General features: G+C 40.6%; 2 pseudogenes; both read left to right on the forward strand.

Moving 5' to 3' along the window:
- Nucleotides 1-251: 251 nt before the first annotated feature.
- LOC101563409 lies at nucleotides 252-3317 on the forward strand (annotated as a pseudogene).
- Nucleotides 3318-4126: 809 nt separating this feature from the next.
- The window catches only part of LOC101563802, a 13325-nt pseudogene continuing 8872 nt past the window's right edge, over nucleotides 4127-8579 (forward strand).

Here is an 8579-nt window from a genome sequence, read left to right on the forward strand (position 1 = left end):
ACCTTGCATTGCCAGGCAAGTGCTATGCTGCTGAACTAAGTTCTTTGCCCTTACACAAAATATAGCTCAAAATTCACTAGGAATTAAACACAAAATGTAAAATTATAAAACTTTTATTTAAGTTGAAAAAGGTTGCCCTGCAAAAGGTCATGTAACTGGAACCCAAACAGGGACATAAATTGAAGCCTGAGAGGGAAGACCCACTCAAGTGGGGCAGGGGAGATGAGGATCTCTGCAGGACGAAGTCAGAGATGTCCAAGAAAGTGAAAGGTAAACACCTGGTGCCATTGATAGTCTTCTAGCCAAATGGGCTAACAGGGCAGAATCTGTCAGTGGAAGAACAAAGACAGGTACAATAACTATGTATGTTGCTGAAGCAAGTTGGAGCTCAAGGGTAAGAAATTATCAAGCATAGTCCATGCTTTCCTCAGGTGGGAATGTTAGGTACTAATAATTTCAATAAAGTGGGTGAAACTTAAAAACAGCTCATGCCCGAAGATAACAAATCTCTCCAGGAACTTTTTCAGTGTGGAGTCTGGCCAAATCTGTTTTAAGTCTGTTAAGCACAGTGATAGCAGATGCTTTTGTTCATATTCCAGAGAAAGAGGAAACATGTAAGGGTCAAAACAAAGCATCCATGGCTCCCACCCTACCAGGGGAGAACCTGAAGCCAAGTGACTAAACAAGTAAGCCCCCTTGCCTCCCCTTGCTTGATTATCAAAAAATGAAAAATGTGCTCTGAAACAGCTGACTGGAATCATGGTGAGCTGGTGCAGCATCCCCATGCACAACCATAAAGTTAAAGGACACAAAACCAAGGCAAAAGCTACCATGGCAAATTTCAGACAAAGGGCATGAAGGCTATGGGAAAATGAAAGCAGGTGCAGATTAACCCAAATATGTTTGCAGGTGGACAGATGGACTACTTAGTGTGCTTTGAGGAACTGACATTACCAGTTGGTCTCCCCTGCCAAGAATCCCTTCAGACTCTTCTCAGAGGACCCCATGGGCCCGGGGAGTTGGCTCAGTGGAATAAGCGCTTCCCTGGCAAGCGCAAGGGCCTGAGTTCAATCCCTGGTTCCGCCAAAAAAAAAAAGAGGACCCCAGGAAGAGAAAGGCATGAATAGTTTCAGAAAAGAAGGAAGGAGAGTTTCGCTCCCCAAAGAAAAGGATCAGATTGAAGAATCATAAAGATATGGTTCTGATTATTGAAGAAAACTCTACATGCAAAGAATTTGAGGTTGAAGATGTTGAGCCAGAACCCAGGGAGATGACACAGTTTGTCCTGGTCCAGAGTAAGGATGAGAACCTCAGAAACCCTGGTACAATCTGTTCCAAAAAGGGAGAAAAAACAAAGGGGAAAAATTAGAATCTTCCCAATGCACTGACCCTAAGGTGTCCAAAAAAGCTAAGACATGAATGCCTGAAGTACATGGCCAGAAAGCGGATATGTCAACCTGGAAGGACTTGTTTGTGCCCAAGCCAGTTCCCTGAACACTCAGCTTTCTAGGCTTGTCTGTACCCACATCAATCCAAGCCGTGGCCTTGGTGCCCACCATCTGTGACAGGTTGGATATCCCTGAGGCTGCTGAGGCAGGAAGTGGGAAAACTCTTGCCTTTGCCATCCTGATGATTCATGCAGTGTCGCAGTGGTAGAAGAAGATTTTGTCCACCACAAGTGACACTGCAGTGCTACCTGGACAGGCTGGATCACCAAGCAAGACTGGAATTGAGACTGTAGCACTCCAGTGATACTGAATCTAAGGCTGGAGCCAAAACCATTGCCCCATCTCAGACCAGGCCCTGCTTTGCGATGCTACTGCTGGTGAAGGGCCTTCTCTGATTGAAGAGAAACCTGTCCCCAAACCAATTGAGGATGAAGAAGAAATGCTCGATGGAGAGAATAGACTGGTGAGTTAAAACAGGAGCTGGATGACAGAATTGCTACCTATAAAAACATCTAGCTTGTCCTCTGCTTGGACTAGTTCTGACTCCCTCACAAGAGCTGGCCATCCAGGTCAAAGAGCAAATGCTATGATGCTATGGCCAAGTTTGAAGGAATTAAAACTGCTATTTTGGTTGGTGGGACATCTACACAGAAACAGTGAAGATGTTGAACCATCAACCTAAGATTGTGATGGCTATGGGAGCTTGTTAAAGGAAAACATTCTCATTTAAGCAACCTTTGGCAGCTCAGGTGCCTGGTAGTGCACGAGACAGACTGGATGGTTGAGAAAGGCCATTCTGCTGAGCTGTCATAGCTGCTAGAGATGCTTAGTGACTCCCAGTACAACCCAAAGAGACAGGTAGTTACTTTTTGTGCTACACTGATCCTAATACATCAAACTCCTGTTCAACTTCTTCATAAGAATCACATTTAAAAAATTGAACAAAACTACCAAACTTGACCTCTTCATGCAGAAGTTTGGCATGAGTGGCAAGCCTAAATTCATTGATATCACAAGGAAAGAGGACACAGTAGAAATGCTGACAGAGACCAAGATCCACTGTGAGACAGAGGAGAAAGACTTTTACCTGTAATACTTCCTAATTCAGGACCCAGTCCCCATCTTAGTGTTTGTCAATAGAGTCTCTTCTGTCAAATAGCTACTGGGACTCCTCAAAGTCTAGATATCATGCTGTTGACTCTCTATGCCTATATGCCCCAGAATCAGAGGCTCAGGAACATGGAGCAATTTTCCTGGCTGGAAGACTGTGTTCTCTTGGCAACAAATGTGGCAGCTCAAGGTCTGGATATTCCTGAAGCTCAGCATGTCATCCATTACTAGGACCCTCACACCTCAAAGATTTATATCCACCGAAGTGGTAGAGCTGCTCGTGTCACCAGTGAAGGCGTAAGCATGAAGATCATTGAGCCTGAGGATGAAGTCAACTTTAAGAAGACTTACAAGACCCTCAAGAAATATGAAGTCATCCCACTCTTCCCTGTGCAGACAAAGTACATGGATATAGTCAAGAGGAAAATCCACCTAGCTTGACAAATTGAGAAAGCTGAGTACTGGAACTTCCAGGCTTGTCTGTATAGCTCTTGGATTGCTCATGCAGCAGCTGCCCTTGAGACTTAGCTGGAAGAAGTTATGCATAAAGGAGGAAAAGCAGACCAGCAAGAAGAGCATCAGTGATGAAAGCAGATGAAAGTCCTAAAGAAGAAGCTGTGCCATCTGCTTTCCCAGCTGTTGTTCAAGAGGGACCTAAAAACCAAGTACCCCATTCAGTCTGGCAGGCTGCCTCTGCTCACAGCTGCCCCTAGGAATGGCAAGTCTGCATTGAGACAGAAGAAGAAGCCCAGACAATAGCAGCATCAGGGACCACCACAGCCAAGTATAAGGCCCTGTAACTGCCACAGTCAGGCTGCAGTGGTACCCACACAGTGCTGTCAGTTCTTTTCTGGTCTGTGAATCCCTCACTCCACCACCCCTCATTAACAAAATCTGCTCTCTTATTCTGTAGCAGGAGAGACTCCATACAGACTTGTGTTGTGGAGTAAGAATTCTATGCAGCAGCTTCATCTTTTGGTATCCAGTGCTTGCAGATTCTTGTGTGTTCAGCTTGTTCTCTTGAATTAAAAACAATGATCAGAAAAAAATGAAGGATATGGCTCCTTGCTTATCTAAATATCAACAGCTCATAGGAGAAGCTACTATAACAGCAAGTGACAGCAAGTGAAGATAAGCCCCCACAAAAGAGCCAAGTGTGGAGGAACAAGAAAGCTTTTATTGCAGCTCGTGACTGACTAATGCCCTGACTTTTGGGTCAGGGCTTCCAAAATGTCAATACCTACCTGGATTTTGCTTTCAGATTATATACTTTTCAGGTTTCCATAGGAACCACATCACTTCATTTTCAGGAATTTTACAAGAATGTTTACATTTCCCAGACACTGTTGGCCGTCTGTCATGGGACATAGTGGCTTAATGTTTGCCCTATTCCCCAAGCTGTCCTAACTATTTGTTCCTATTTTATGACCCTGGTTTTCTCTAAGTGGGTTTATGGTTATATGAGAGGGGGTGAGAGAGTGAGTTTATCTATAGTATAAGTGAACTTAAGTGACCCTCCTTTAAAATGGAATCTCTTTTGGCCCATCATTATCATGACAAGAGATATCATGGGACTATGTTTCTTCCTGGTCATTGCTAGGCCTGATCCTGAAAACCCAAAACAGGTAATCCATGAGCATCAGGCAATTCAGTACAAACTCCTTAAGGAATTAAAGCAGAGTGTTATGAATAATGAAGTCCAGAGACCTTTTACTGTGAGATTTTGGACTCTGGCCTGGGTGTCATGCCCTTGGTTCCACAGGATGTTAGACATCTTGACCATTGCTGTTTATCCCCTAGCCAATATCTTCATTTGAATGCCCAATTACAAGAGCTTGCAGCTGAGAAAGTGTTCAGAAGCACAGAGAAATAGAGCCAATATTACTGAAGAAATGTTGCTAGAGATAGGGGCTTTTGAAATAGGTACAGCACAACAGTTAACCTACACCAATGACTTCGCTTTTTTTAATGTATTTGGTACAGGGTCTCACTACACAGCTCAGACTCATAGTGATCTTCCTGTTTTCAACCTCCCCAGTGCCAGGATTACAGGTGTGCACCACCACACCTGGACTCCATGGCCAGTTTAGCATACCTGGGGTAGGACCGGTGTGGCATATGGTGCTAGGGATCAAACCTTAGCAGGTACTTAGTCCACTGAGCTATCTCACTGGCCCCAGATGAAGTTTTTGAGCAAATAACTATGCTAATGAAAAGAGCTTGGGCCACTGTCCCTAAAGATGGGACTTTCCTGTTCAATTCTCTCTGTATATTTTACCTGGGTTCAAGGGAACCATATACATAGTTTTTCACCAAACTGCAGGAGACAGTTCATAGACAGGTCCCTCATGCTCAGGCAGAAGACATTCTTGTTCTTCAATTCACTTATGTTAACACTAATCAGAACTTTAAATAGGCTTTAGCTCCCATGAAGCCTACAAAAAATTTGAGTAATCATGTTAAGGCCTGCCAAGACATAGGCACTGAATCTTACAAGACCTCAATGCTGACACAAGCCCTGTTGAGCTTTACAAAGGGAATAAAAATAATAATGTCAAATGTTTTAATTGTGGAAAAATTGAACATATCCCTAAGCAGTGTACTGCTCCTATTTAGTTCGGTGATTCCACCACCTCTACAAATAAAGGATACAACAATCTCTCTGGGGAAAATGTGGAATCGGCTCTGGTCTGTGACCTCACTGTAAGAAAGGAAATTGTTCCACAAGACACTGTTGTTCCAAACATCACAATGATGGTATACCTGTGGTGGAAAATGGGAGCTAGGCCATCCCTCAGCCCCCCAAATAACAGGGTTGACTCCCACCTTTAATCAGGTCCTCTGCTAAATTTACCCAGTTCAAACTCACCAAGAGACATTGCATCCTTCACTTGTGGAACCCCAGGAAGTACAAGACTAGATCTCTCTGCAGCCCAAAAGTTGACCTGTATAGGGGGAGACAAGCCCATTAAACACCCACTGGAATCTGACAGCTTCCACCTGAGGGAACCATAGAATTATTATAGGAAAAGTTAACCTAAATTTACAGGCTATAACTGTAGTGCTCAAGATAATTAATTGATTCTGATTATGAGAAAGAAGTTTAAGTTGTTGCTCATTCTGTAGACATTTGGGTTTTTGAACCAGGTGATAATGGTGCTCAGTTAATATTGCTTCCTATAATAAAACCTCCTTCTATGTCATGAGAAATAACAAAGAAAAAGCATTTTGTGAATACCTCTAATAAAGAATTTTATCTTACTCAAGAATTAATAGAGGGGTAACTGTTCTATTGTGATAAATAGAAAAATCCTTCTCTCTACAGCCCAAAAGTTGTACACCTGGTTCAAAAACCCAAATGTCTACAGAATGAGCAACAACTTAAACTTCTTCCTCATAATCAGAATCAATTAATTATCTTGAGCACTATAATTATAGCCTGTAAATTTAGGTTAACTTTTCCTATAATAATTCCATGGTTCCCTCAGGTGGAAGCTGTCAGATTCCAGTGGGTGTTTAATGGGCTTGTCTCCCCCTATACGGGTCAACTTTTGGGCTGTAGAGAGAAAATCCTTCCAAGGACTGATAGACACCAGTGCTGATGTGTTTGTAAGAACCTTACAACAATGGCCTCCTTCATGACCTGTTAAAGCTTGTGCCACCTTAGTGGAGCTAGCTCATCTCAGCAGGTGTGGCAAAGACCAACTTCCTTATCTATTCTAAGACCAGAAAATCAGGCCAGTACATTCATACCTTACATAGCTTCCATACCGGTAAATTGATGGGGAAGGGACTTATTGAAGGAATGGAAAATTAAATTTATTAATAAACCTGCTTCTGTAGCAAAACAAATGATGACAAAAATAGAATATCAATCAGGCTTAGGTTTGGGATTTTTTTTTTTTTTCGGAACCGGTGATTGAACTCAGGCCCTTGTGCTTGCCAGGGAAGCGCTTATTCCATTGAACCATCTCCCCAGCCCCCTGGGAAAATATTTACAAGGCAATCTTGAGACTTTGTCAGTTGTTCCTAAATTAGATCATATCAGCCTCAATTTTAGTGGGGATCATTGGGGCTTTTCTCCTCCAGAATAGCTCTGCCTCTTCAATGGAAATAAGACGTTTCCATCTTGGTGGCCCAATGGTCCCTTGACAAGGAGAAACTAACTCATTTGTATGAATTAGTACAAGAACAAATTCATTTAGGTCCCTTAAAGTTATCTGTTAGCTCCTGGAAACTCCTATTTTTGGTATTCCAAAGAAATCTTGAAAATGCAGGTTATTACAGGATTTAACAGCAGCTAACACTTATTTACAACCAATGGGGCCCTTACAGTCAGGACTCCTTGTCCCCTGCTGCAGTGCCTCAAGAATGGCCTTTGACTGTTATAGACATTAAAGATTTTTTAATGATTTCTTTGCTTTCCCTTGATCATTTAAGATATGCTTTCTCTGAGCCTAATATTAATTTTAAAAAACCTATGAAAAGATATCAGTAGACAGTCTTGCCACAGGGCATGGTGAATAGTTTTACTTTGTGTCAGGATTTTGTGCAACAAGCATTATAAATGGAAAAGCAGTATCAACAGGCATATATTATCCATTATATAGATGGTATCCTGTTATCTATGGAATGTAAATCTTAATTATATGATTTATTTGCTTCAGTAAAAAGATATTTAAAAGCTCATGGTCTCTGTATAGCACCTGATGAGGTGCAAACCTCTAGCCCTTATCATATTTAGGAACTCTTTTTAGAGAATGTGCAGTAAGCCCTCAAAAACTTAACATAAGACAGGACCAATTACTAACTTTAAATTATTTCCAAAAATTACTAGGAGATATTAATTGGATCTGCCCAAAAGTGGTCATTGCCACCTACCAATTAAAGCATCTTTATGATGCCTTACAGGGTGATCCTAAAATTAATTCCCCACAACTGATGCCAGAAGCACAAAAAGAATGACAATTAGTAGAGAAAGTGCTACATGAGTGACAAGTACATTGCATTAAAAACAACCCACCCATTATTCTGTATATTTTAAATACTCCTCATTCACCTAGTGGGAGTTTTATGATGCTCAAGCATTCCCTATTAAATGACTGTATCTTCCTAATTAACTGGTATACTGAAAAAATTGTTGAAGTTGTTGTACTTGGAAGAATCCACTTTAATCAATTATTTGATTAGATTGACCCATTTATGATAGCATTAACCATAGATTTATTCCAATATTCAATAATATTACAACAGGCTATATAGCACTGTTAAATTGCTTTTGCTGATTTTATAAGGCAAACTGATAATCTTCCTAATGATCTTATCTTTCAACACTTTCTCAAACATTCATACATAATTCCTAAGTTTACATGATTAAAACTATTTCTGATATTCCAACCTACTTTACAAATATTTGCTCTAAAGGAAAATCAGACATTTGCAGTATTTTCCAGCATATCATTTTAACTCTTGGATTATCAGCCCAGAGATCCGAAATAACTGCTATTGTGCATATAGAGGTCACCAAATCAATCTCCTAAATATTATTAGTGATTCAGTTTATGCAATATTTCTTACACAATGGCTAGAAAGTATCGCCTTGTGGCCCACCTTGGATCCCCCTTTAGTTTATTTCTCAGATTGCAATAGGCAACTGAAAAATCAGTCTGCTCCCTTTTTTTTCTTTTCAAAGTTTTATTTATAAACATATAGCAACGAGAGAGTTTCAAATCAAATCGAAAGTACAGTTTCAACAAATAATACACTGCATATATTCTACTTGGTGGTTACTTGCTATACAAGATGTAGACTTGTGATCCTATTTACAAATACCATTAGAAAAAATCATTCTATTAATTAAGAGAATGCAACTGTATATTTATCCCAACCACTTTGTTTTTTTTTCTTTTCAAAGTTTTATTCATAAACATATAGCAATGAGACAGTTTCAAATCAAATCGAAAGTACAGTTTCAACAAATAATACACTGCATATATTCTTCTTAGTGGTTAATTGCTGTAC

The sequence above is a fragment of the Octodon degus genome, unplaced genomic scaffold, assembly GCF_000260255.1.
Source record: "Octodon degus isolate 3935 unplaced genomic scaffold, OctDeg1.0 scaffold00055, whole genome shotgun sequence".
Classification (NCBI taxonomy): Eukaryota; Metazoa; Chordata; class Mammalia; order Rodentia; family Octodontidae; genus Octodon; species Octodon degus.